This window comes from Fukomys damarensis, unplaced genomic scaffold, assembly GCF_012274545.1.
Source record: "Fukomys damarensis isolate Sample0158 unplaced genomic scaffold, DMR_v1.0_HiC HiC_scaffold_12, whole genome shotgun sequence".
NCBI classification, from domain to species: Eukaryota; Metazoa; Chordata; class Mammalia; order Rodentia; family Bathyergidae; genus Fukomys; species Fukomys damarensis.
In genome coordinates this window covers 29,662,218-29,672,609 of record NW_022900924.1, presented here as the reverse complement: position 1 = coordinate 29,672,609, position 10,392 = coordinate 29,662,218, and the positions used below count along the sequence as shown (strand labels likewise).

General features: G+C 39.2%; 1 pseudogene; it reads left to right on the top strand.

The window, feature by feature from the left end:
• Positions 1-978: 978 nt before the first annotated feature.
• Positions 979-1,464, top strand: LOC117285749 (annotated as a pseudogene).
• Positions 1,465-10,392: the final 8,928 nt, after the last annotated feature.

Sequence of the window (10,392 nt, the reverse complement as noted above, 5' to 3'; positions counted from 1 at the left end):
TGGCATTTCTGGGCATAGGAGTAATGGTCTGAGAATAGTGGCAGAAACAGAGTAAAGGTTCAGTCAAGCAAGAGTGCACAGGAGGCTTTTCCATGGGGATTTCCAGTTTCTGTCACCAAAACTGTCACCATGGCTTTGAAAATTACTTCCTCATACAGAACAGTGTTCTTCTACTGGATGTGTTTAGAAGCTGAAGTCAGTTATTTATTCATGACTGACACTCCACTTTCCCAGTTCCTACTTTGTGCAACTTCCCTGAGACCTTTCAGAACACTTACCACTCCTCCCATTCATGTCAGATAGTTTCTTAATCTCTGCCACAAGCTCTGTTTCATCTGCCCTCCTCTTTTATATTAAAATTTCTAAGTTTCCTTCCTCAATAATCTTTTCTCCTCATTTGTATCCCACCAATTCAGCATCAAACACTATTATCCCTGATGACTCTCCCAAGTCTCTGACCCTAATGGGTCCCTTCTCTATGAAATGTTTAGCTGACAGAAGTGAGTTTCCATAGGCAAGTAAATGCTCACAGAGTCTCTACTGAATTCATCCTCTTCTCCCCTAAAGCTCTTTTTTTCTTCTTGGATGTCTGCTTTGCTCTATTTTCTTTAAGTTATATTGTCTTTTTCTCTTGCTCATCTCCAAACATTAAGTCTCACCTTTAGTATAAATCTTTTGGATCTCTTCCTTTTCATCGGCTGTTTCCATTTTTGTAAAACACCAACTCTCCATAGTCCACTGATAAAACTTTCCAGTTTGACTTCCTTCCTCTGCTTTCATTGCTCTCTGACTTAGCCTTTATTTAAAAACACAAATCTGACTTGTTACTCTTCTGTTTTTAGTCAATGTCTTCCTGGCTCCCTGTTGGTTCCACTGCAGTGTCCAAAATCTTGATATGTCTTCTTCTCTCTTAACTTTGGATCCAACCTCTTGTCCTCTTTCCTTTCACCACAACACAGCTTACTGATACGGCTGGCTATGAGTTTTTGAGACCTGAAAAGCCCCATCAGCCTTCAGGTGCCCAAGGATTGCCTGGCAGACAAGAGCTGACCAAGTGGAATGTTCCACTGCAAGCAGATAAGGTGCTATTTGAAGCATTCTCCACTCTCAGCTGCTGACTTGAGTCACATCCTACATTGCTTGAACCACATCAAGTCTTACAAAAAGAAAAAGACTATCTTACCAGAAGTGAAAAGCAAGTATGGCCCTGAGGATGTGGACAACTCCACAGGAAGGAGAGCTACAGATAGTAAAGATGTCAACATTGATCTCGTTGGATCTGAGGAGAAAATGAAGAAGCAAAAGCGCTAAGGGGAGAATACCTTGCACAGTATGAATCAAAGAAAGCCAAAACACCTGCACTTGTTGACACATCTTCCATCTTATAGGTTGCACAACCTTGGGATGGCGAGACAGACATGGCTAAACTAGGAGTGCATGGGAAGCATGCAATTAAATGTCTAGGTCTGGTATGGGCCTCCTTTAAAGCCAGCCCTGGTAGGATACAGAATTTAAAATCTTCGAATACAGTGTGAGGTTAAGAGGATGAAGTTGGAACAGACAGCAGTGAAGGAACTAAGTAAAAGCCATGGATGTGCTGCTTTTGAAAAAATCTAAATTCTGTCTTAGATCACTGCAAGCTTTCAAAAAAAAAACTTGAAAGATAAAAACAAACACAAACGCTTGACATACAATATTCTTCCTGAGCCATCCTATCTGAGCTGCACTAGACTCATCTTTTCACTGAGAGACCATGTAGATTATTTCCTCCAGATATACTGTTAAAACAAATTATGGTTTTCTCTTACATTTTTATGTAATATATATTTTTTAAATTTTTGAGGTAGCTCTTACTAAGTTGCTAAATTGTGCAGGCTGAGCTTGAACTTGCAATCCTGAGTGCTGAAATGTTTACAGGAGGGGGCAGCCACATCCACCTGAATTATGGCTTCCTTAAAGGGGAAAACTTGTTCACATCTTGCTCTTCTCACTTACTGGGAAAAAAAAATCACCTTCCATACCCATAACCCCCAATCAAAAGAGTAAGCTTACAAAAACAAATAAGCTGTTAACAATCTATGCAGAATTCCTATATTCTTCCTTTCTTTCAGCTGGACTGGAATTTCATGTTGGCATGTTTGCCTGTGTGCTTCTGGTTTCCAGGACTGTGAGTTTCTTAAGGAAAGAGTATTTGTTGCCTCACTGCCCTCTGTATCCTCAGTGTCTAGCAAAGTACCTGACACTGAATAAATATTTAATGAATGAAGTAACAAGAAAAGAACCTGACTACATCTTAAGTACCTGGGTTAGTGATCTGATTGCAATGCCAAAGGAGAAAAGACAAACACTGGGGATGAGAACTCAAGCCCTTGTATAAACTCACTAAAGCTAAATTCATCTAATTCCAATGAAACCCTACCTATTTAAAGGAAAAGTGGGAAAGTTAAGCGCTGAAGTCAAAGAAAGAACAAAACTTTTTTAAGCCTTACAAAAACCTGTGTTCGGGCTGAGGATTTGGCTCAGTGATTCTGCTGCCTGCCTCGCGAGGGCCAGAGTTCAATCCTCGGTACCAATGAAACAAAAAACGAAAAAACATGTTAGAAGAACCAAGAACAGAGGTGGAAAGTGTCAGGAGAGTTAGGAGACAATTTTCCAAGGTCTCTTGCTTTTCTTACAAAAAGTAGGGTGTAGCTCAGTGGTACAGTGCTGGCCTAGCACGCATCAGGCCTGGGTTTGATCCCTGGCATGGCAGGAGTGGGGAGGTGGGGGGGGTCTCACCTTTCTTATTCCTGGAAGGATATTTAAATAGCAAGCGCCTCCTGTCAGGACCTAGGGCAGAGTTCTTTCCTGAGCATGATAGTAAAGACTCTGTAAAAATAAAGATTGTCCAGGTTTGTTCCTGTGTTTCTTGCAAAGCCAAAGGTTTTCTACGCTCTGTTTCTGAGCTGTGACTGTGTACAATGGTGTCCTTTTGCCCCACTCCCCACCACTAGCATGAAACTTAGCTGGAAGGAAAGGGCATGGTGACCCTATAAAACATGGCGCTCACACTGTGTGCTCTGGACCAAAGATTAATAAAGACACTTGTCTTTATCTCAAGAATGTCTTCTGTCAACAGCTACGAACTGTGGCAGACTAATTTGTTATCTTGCAAGCAGAGTAAAATTTGATACACTTCACAGTTCTTCCTTAGAAGGACTAAAGATAAATTCTAAAAACAAAAACAAAAAAGGGAGGTGTTTAACAAATGTTTTTAGAAGTAAATAATGCCAGAAAATAAATCTTTTTGATACTGGGTAGTAGTTGAGAACATAGATTTTAGTCAGCCTGGGTTTATATTCCAAAGTCTTGCAGGTTTTAGGTGTGTGGCCTGTTTCCAGAGCTTCATACCTTTATATGAAGGGCTTTCTCCAGAAACCCTTAATATCCCTGGACTTCACTTTCTTCATCACAAATAGCAGATAGTGAAATTACCTTTTGGTATGCTTATGTGTGGATTAAATGAAGTAAAACATGTAAAGTACTCAAATTTTTCTTAGAATATAATAGGTGATATTTAAGAAAAATATTCCGATGCTTTAATTTCATTCCATGGATAATCAGTTTAAGAAAGATAATGTTACTAGGATTGACTTTAAAAATCAATCTTGATAAAAATGAAATAGAGCACTACTCTCCACCTCTCCCCTACACACAAACATAACTCAGCCATAAAAAAGAAAGAAATGTCATTTGTGACAATATGGACAGAACTGGAGATCATTACTGTTAAATAAAATAAACCAGGCCCATAAAGTGAAGTGCTGCACAGTCTCACTCATACGTGGAATCTAACGAAGGTGAGAGGAGAATGGTGGTTACAGTAGGCTAAAAAGGCTGAAGAAAGGTGGGAGAAGGAAGAGGAACGGGGAAATGCTGATAAATGGGCATTGAGTATTAGTGCGACAGGAGCAAGAAGTTCTATTCTATGGTAGAGTGACCGCTGGTAACAAAATAGTATACTATGTAATTTTAAAAAGCCAGAAGAAGCTAGGTGTGTTGTTGCACACCTGTAATCCTAGGTCTCTGGTAGGGTGAGGCAGGAGGATCACAGTTTGAAACCAGTGGGGCAAACCAGTGAACTGCCTCAAAATAAAAGTAAAAAGAGTTGAGGATATAGCTTAGTGCAAAAGGCCCTGTGTCGAATTCCCCGTAAAAATAAAGCTAGAAAAAATGATTTTGAATATTTTCAATATTTAAAAAATAATGAATAAGAAAATAGGCTTACCCTGATTTGAGCATTACACAACGCATACATGTAGCAAAATATCACCTGCTAATCCATAAAATAATTTAAAATTTAATGATACATATAATAAAAATAATGAGTTGAGAAGCTATGAAAGAGATAAACCAGGACGTAACTGTAATACTGTAGGAATAAAAATAGTATAGTTAGGCTTAAGTGCTGAAAACAGGAATAAGAACTAATCAACATGTATTTCTTCATTCCTGTTCACAGAATTATAAATACTGATAGAAATTTAAACAATAGAAATATAAATATTAACTTACATTGATACAATGGCCATACAAAGGCCTTTCACAATCAAGTCACCTAAAGCTCTTAATATAACTATGAGGTAAGGTGGGAGAAAAGTAACAGAAATGTTTCCAATGAAACAAAGAGGAAGTTGGGCAAAGTGCCTGAAAATATACAGCAGACAATGTTGACTCGAGATGGTCTACAGGTATTCTGAGCCTGAAATAGATAAAAATGATGTTTATATTTGCAAATGCAAGTCTGCAGCTTCAAAGAGACTTACGCTAGAATGTACCAGTCTGGGTTAAATCCAGACCGCAACGGAAGCCAGTGTTAACAAAGAAGCGAATCTGTGGCATGAGAAGAACAGAAAGAAGAATAAAGAAAGAAGGTAAAAAAATACACGTGACAGTGGGGGAGGAGACTGTCGATGACAATAATCGTACAAAGGACAGGTGCAAGGAAATGTGGAAAACAGGAATAGCTGGCCAGGCCATGCTTGTAAAATAAGAAAGTTTAGCAGGGGAAGCTAGACATCAACGGGTGGAATGATTAATTATAAGAAACCAAGCAGCACCTGTTCTTGAGAAACTGAAGGTGCAAGGGAGAGGAAGCCAGGTGAAGATACAGGTGTACACAGACAAGACAGCACAAAGATGGATGAGGAAGGGATGGAAAAAGGAAGACTTGGATACACTTGGCATAAGAGGGTGGAAAAGGTTGAAATGAACGAGTTGGAAATAAAAGAAAGGAAAGAGGTTACCTAAAGAGAAGCTAAAAGGTGAAATCCGGAAAATACAAGGAAAGGATTACCGTGGAACAGCAGTAAGAGAATTGCTTCCATGAGAGACAAAACAAAGAAGTAAAGATATGGGGACAGATCCTGAAACAGACAACAGAGACACTAAGAAAATGTATATGAATAGAACATCACTTTTTATCAGTATGGTACGGAATGCTAAAACTACAGAACAGAGGTTTGGGTTTATTGGGGAACAAGAGGAAGAAGGGCTACTTGTAAAGATAAAAAGGCCTAGTCTAAGCACAAAGATTAGAGATGGTGGCAAGTTGAGAGTGCAGAATGAAAAAATCCAGGGTGGAAATCCCACTGCAGAGTATGGCAATTAGGAAAAGGCTCTGGAGAAGACAGGATGGATCCAGAGTTCATCCCTCCATGTCACAGGTAGGAAACTTCAGCAAAGTTATCTGACCTTTGTATGCCTCAGTGCCCTCATCTGAAAATAATCCGTATTATATACTTCATATGACTACTGCTGGAATTAAAAACATTCATAAATACAATTGTTCTTCATTTTAAAAAGTGCGCACAGCCTTTTCTTTTTAAATTTGTATGTTCATCAATGTGGCTGATCCAACAAAAAAGAAAAAAATTTTTGAACTAATTTACACTAATGAGTAAATGGCATACCACAGATCATTTTAAACTGTATCTTTATTAGACACAGACATCTCTTGTTTGCTCATGCTATGGTCTAAATATTGTTTTCTTTTAAAAATTCCTATACTGAAATTCTAACCTCAAAGCAGTGGTAGCAGCTGGTGGAATCTCTGGGAAGTGAATAAGTCATAGCGGGGGAATCCTCAAGAATGGGATTCAGTGGCATTTTAAAACAAGCCCAGGAAAGTTCATTTGTCCTTTTCCTCATATGAGGACACAGGTAGATCTATGAGCCAATGAACAGTTCCTGCCACACACCAAAGAAGTCAGTGCCTTGATGCTGGAATTCCTAGTTCCAGATCTCTGAGAAATACATATTAATTGTTCATAAGCCATCCAGCTTATGGTACTTTGTTATAACATCTACAACACACTGACAGAGCTCAACTTTTTGTCTGTAATATGGAAATTATTTTTTTAAAGTTCCTTGTCTGTAATCACAGCACTTGGGAAGCTGAAACAGGAGGACCACCAAAGTTTGAGGTCAGCCTAGCATACATAGTGACATGAAGGACAGTCTGAACTACAATAGTGAGACCCTGTCTCCAAAAAACAGTAATCATAAGAAAAGCAAGTTCCAGCACAGTGTGTGGGACATGAAACAACTCTGTCAATTCCTCTTCTATTGTTCCAAATTATTACCATAATTTCTTGACATGCCCTGTTTTAAAATTCATTAATTCTTTGTAAAATCTAAATATCTGCCACTCCCATTCTGATCCCAAGTTTCTATATCAGCTACAGAGACTGAGTGAAACATAATTCTGTACCTGCCTATTGTGGGGCGGAGGTGGATATACATTGTTATGTTTAGCATATTTTGAATACAGGTCAAAAGTGCCTGAAACAGATATACATTTTAGAGGATGGATGGATGAATGGATGGATGGATAGATGGATGGATGAGTGGGTGGATGGATGGATAGATGGGAGATGTCCTATACAGTTTAGGGCAAAGTAGGCACACCTTCTTAAAATTTCCATTAGGTATCTGAAAAATCTAACCTCTATATATCTCAGTCTCCTCGTGTTCCAGAACTTAAACTACTGGCTCTGTCTGCCTTTATTCATTTCTTCCTAGCATGACATCTGACTCAATTCCATGCTTACCCCTTTCTATCATGTTATTGTGCCAGCATTTGCAAAAGTATATTCTAAAGGATAAATATTAATAGGATGCATCACGTCTAGTCTTTTCTCCTGGATGTCTTAAAGACCTGGGTTGAGTTTATTTCCTTCTATTTAATCCTTTAGAAAACATTTGCAGAGTTCCATTAACATAAATAAACACTTCAATATCCCTTCATCAAATTGCCATCACCCTTTAAAACTCTCCATTTCATCTGGCACTTCAGATACCTTTCCCCACTCCACAATTCCCAGTTTAAGCCTAGCCTACCATTTTAATATGTAAGCCCCTGCAGGCATAAAAGAGCAGGAGAAATTTTATGCAGCATCTATGAGATACAGAGAAATAAGATCTTGTGAGGAACCAGTCCATCTAGTATAAGACAATTAGCATTCTAACCTAGCACCAAATGCCAACAGAAAACCCTACAGCTATTATAACAATCAAAAGTGGCCACAAAAATTGCTTAATACCTACTTGGTAGAAGGCGTCCAACTCCATTCCCAAGGAGAATATGTGAATAAATTAAAAAGAACTTCTCCCCCTCCCTCACCCCTCAACCCTCTGTATTCTACACCTAAGCTACATCCCCAGCCCCTTTCTTTTTTTTGTTTTTTTGTTTTGAGACCAGGTCTCATTGAGTTTCCCAGGCTATCCTTGAATTTGGCATCCTCCTGCTGCAACCTTCCAGAGTGCTGGGCTCACAGGTGTGTGCCACCATGCCCAGTTTAAAAAAACTTTTTAAAAACAGGCTAGGGCTGGATGCTGTGCAATAAGATATATGTTAAGAACTTCAGCTCTGGAATCAAACTACCTCGATCCACATACAGCATTCTAAATTACTGAAGGGTCGATTTAAACTTACTGTGTCTTTCTTCAACATAAAATAGGAATAATAATAGTGTTTACCTCCTTGGGCTAGTTACACGATTAAATGAAATGTTACATATGACATACTTAGAAGTTTTCCTGGCATGTAAGTGTGAATTTAAATGAATTAATAATTAGCTGTAATTTACTGTGTCTATTTACATAGTTGGTACTCAGGCACCCTATGGAATACTGATTTTATGGATCTGCCTAGCCTCTGTTACCCAAGTTTACTAAATGTTACAAAACGAGATCATCAGATCAATTATTATTAGAATGGAAAAATCCGTACATCATGATCTTTTGTTTTATTAATAATTTTTATTTTGAAAATGTGTTTATTTTCTGAGGAATACACCATAATTGCAATGTATTATGTGTAAGCTAACCATTAGGTGTATAGCCATTTCCTATTTTCAGCTGTCACTCTCCTTCCCCAATTCTGTTCAAGTACAAGATCAGCAACATAAAACTCTTACCTGTGTTAATGATCTGTAAGTGCCAGTCGCTAAAATGATGCATTCTCATTATTGGGCTTCACCTCATTAGAAACCTGTTTTCACTGATAATGGACCTCAGAGGTCAATAAAAATCTCAGGGAGAATTCTGTTTCATTTACTAGATGGACAGGTGTGTGGAAGCCACATGTTATACATGGTTTCATTACACATGCCTATAAAAATTACAAAAGCATCTTCAGAAATCCAGTGTTAAATCCCAACATGGTTCCTGCCAAAGAATCCACCATTAACTCTAATCCTAGAAGACTAAATTTAAATTTGATTGGATTTTCCCCACCCAGATTTCAGAAAGTACTAAAAGTCATCACAGTGGTCTCAATAACTCACTGGAAAACATGTTTCTATGAAACAAGAAGTTACACTGGTTTTAATATCCAATTTCATTTCACCTGATAAATAAATGAGCTACAGGAGCAGCCTCCTTAAAGAAAGTGCTATGTCATCCCTCCAGCCTTTTCAACAAAAGAGTCAATATGGCAACAGGAATCAAAACAGTTAAGTAATGTAAAAGTGGTGTGTCCTATGATTTCTCAGTGTCTCCCCAAAGGGATTATTCAGTCTCAGTGGGCATGGGTGGTGATTCTGTAGCTGCCTAATAAGGCAACCTTTAATAACATCACTTGCAAAGGTAAGAGCAAGGCTACTAGGCAATTTCTAAGATGTGAAAGCTTATGCATGCACAAGCTATCTTCCAAGGTAAACTGGAAAGTCTAAATCAACCTCTTCAAAATAAACAAGGCAAATCTCATAAAGTCAAGAAAAAATCACATTCACAGAAATTCCCTGCATTTCTGCCAAAGATGTATTTACAAACTCTGGAGACAAAAAGTTGTGTAAAGCCACTGACATCCTGGCCATGTCTCAAGATTTATAGTTAGTGACATTTGCAGTAACCAGAGAGCAAACTGAATCTCACCTGAGAGGGATGAAATATGGAAATGTAAAGTGAACCCAAAACCAGTATTTTTCTTACAGAAAAAAGTGAAGCCCTTGAAAAGTAAGGATAATTCTGTGCACTTATCTCAACCGTTTTCTATTATAAAATATTCACATTTTATAAAAGCAAAGACAAAGCAAAGAAGTAGCAAAAAAACGTTTAAATGTTTAAAATACTCTGTTGTCTGTCTATTCATAACCTCGTGAGAGCAGAAACGGAAAAGCAGAATTTGATCTGGCTTCTCTCTCAGACAGTTCGATGACGATCTCGCTGATGCTACAGATTTCAGCAAAAACTTCTCCAACCAGTCAAGGAGACCAGGCAATTTGCAAAGACGGATTGCTATGGGCTCCTGGTCGCCCTTGACACAATAATCAAGAATTACTATTTCCCAGCTTCCAGCGTTCCTAGTCTGGAAACAAAACCGTGCCCCACGCACTCAGACCACGCGCTTCAGTCATCTCCTAACTCTTCAGTTCTCCACTAGCATCGAAGTAGCTGCGCAAGTCGCCTTTCATTCAGTCACTGACACGCTAATCTCCTGACTCCTCACTTTGTCTCGCTCAACAAAAACAGTGGAATAACCCATTCCTCGGACTCGCTGGTATCTTTCAAAATCCACCCAGGTGCAGGAGCTCCCTTGGTTTCTATCAATAAACCAATGTGAAGAAACTCGCTGTTCCACAGGATTTCGTTGAAACCCGTTAGAAAGTGGCACTCCCAAACAGAAAATTAACTGAAACTCACACCACGCATAAGCACGTACACAGCCATACACACGCGAACACACTCCAGCTTGGGTGGGGGCAATCTGTCAGGAACTTAGAAACTAGAAAGCACATGGCCCCAGGTCGCGGATTCAGCTCGAGGCTGGCGCTCCGAGGGGACACGCTGGTGACCGCGTCCCCGCCGCGCTCCGCCGGGGTCAGCCCTGTGCCTGTGCCCTGTGCCCGG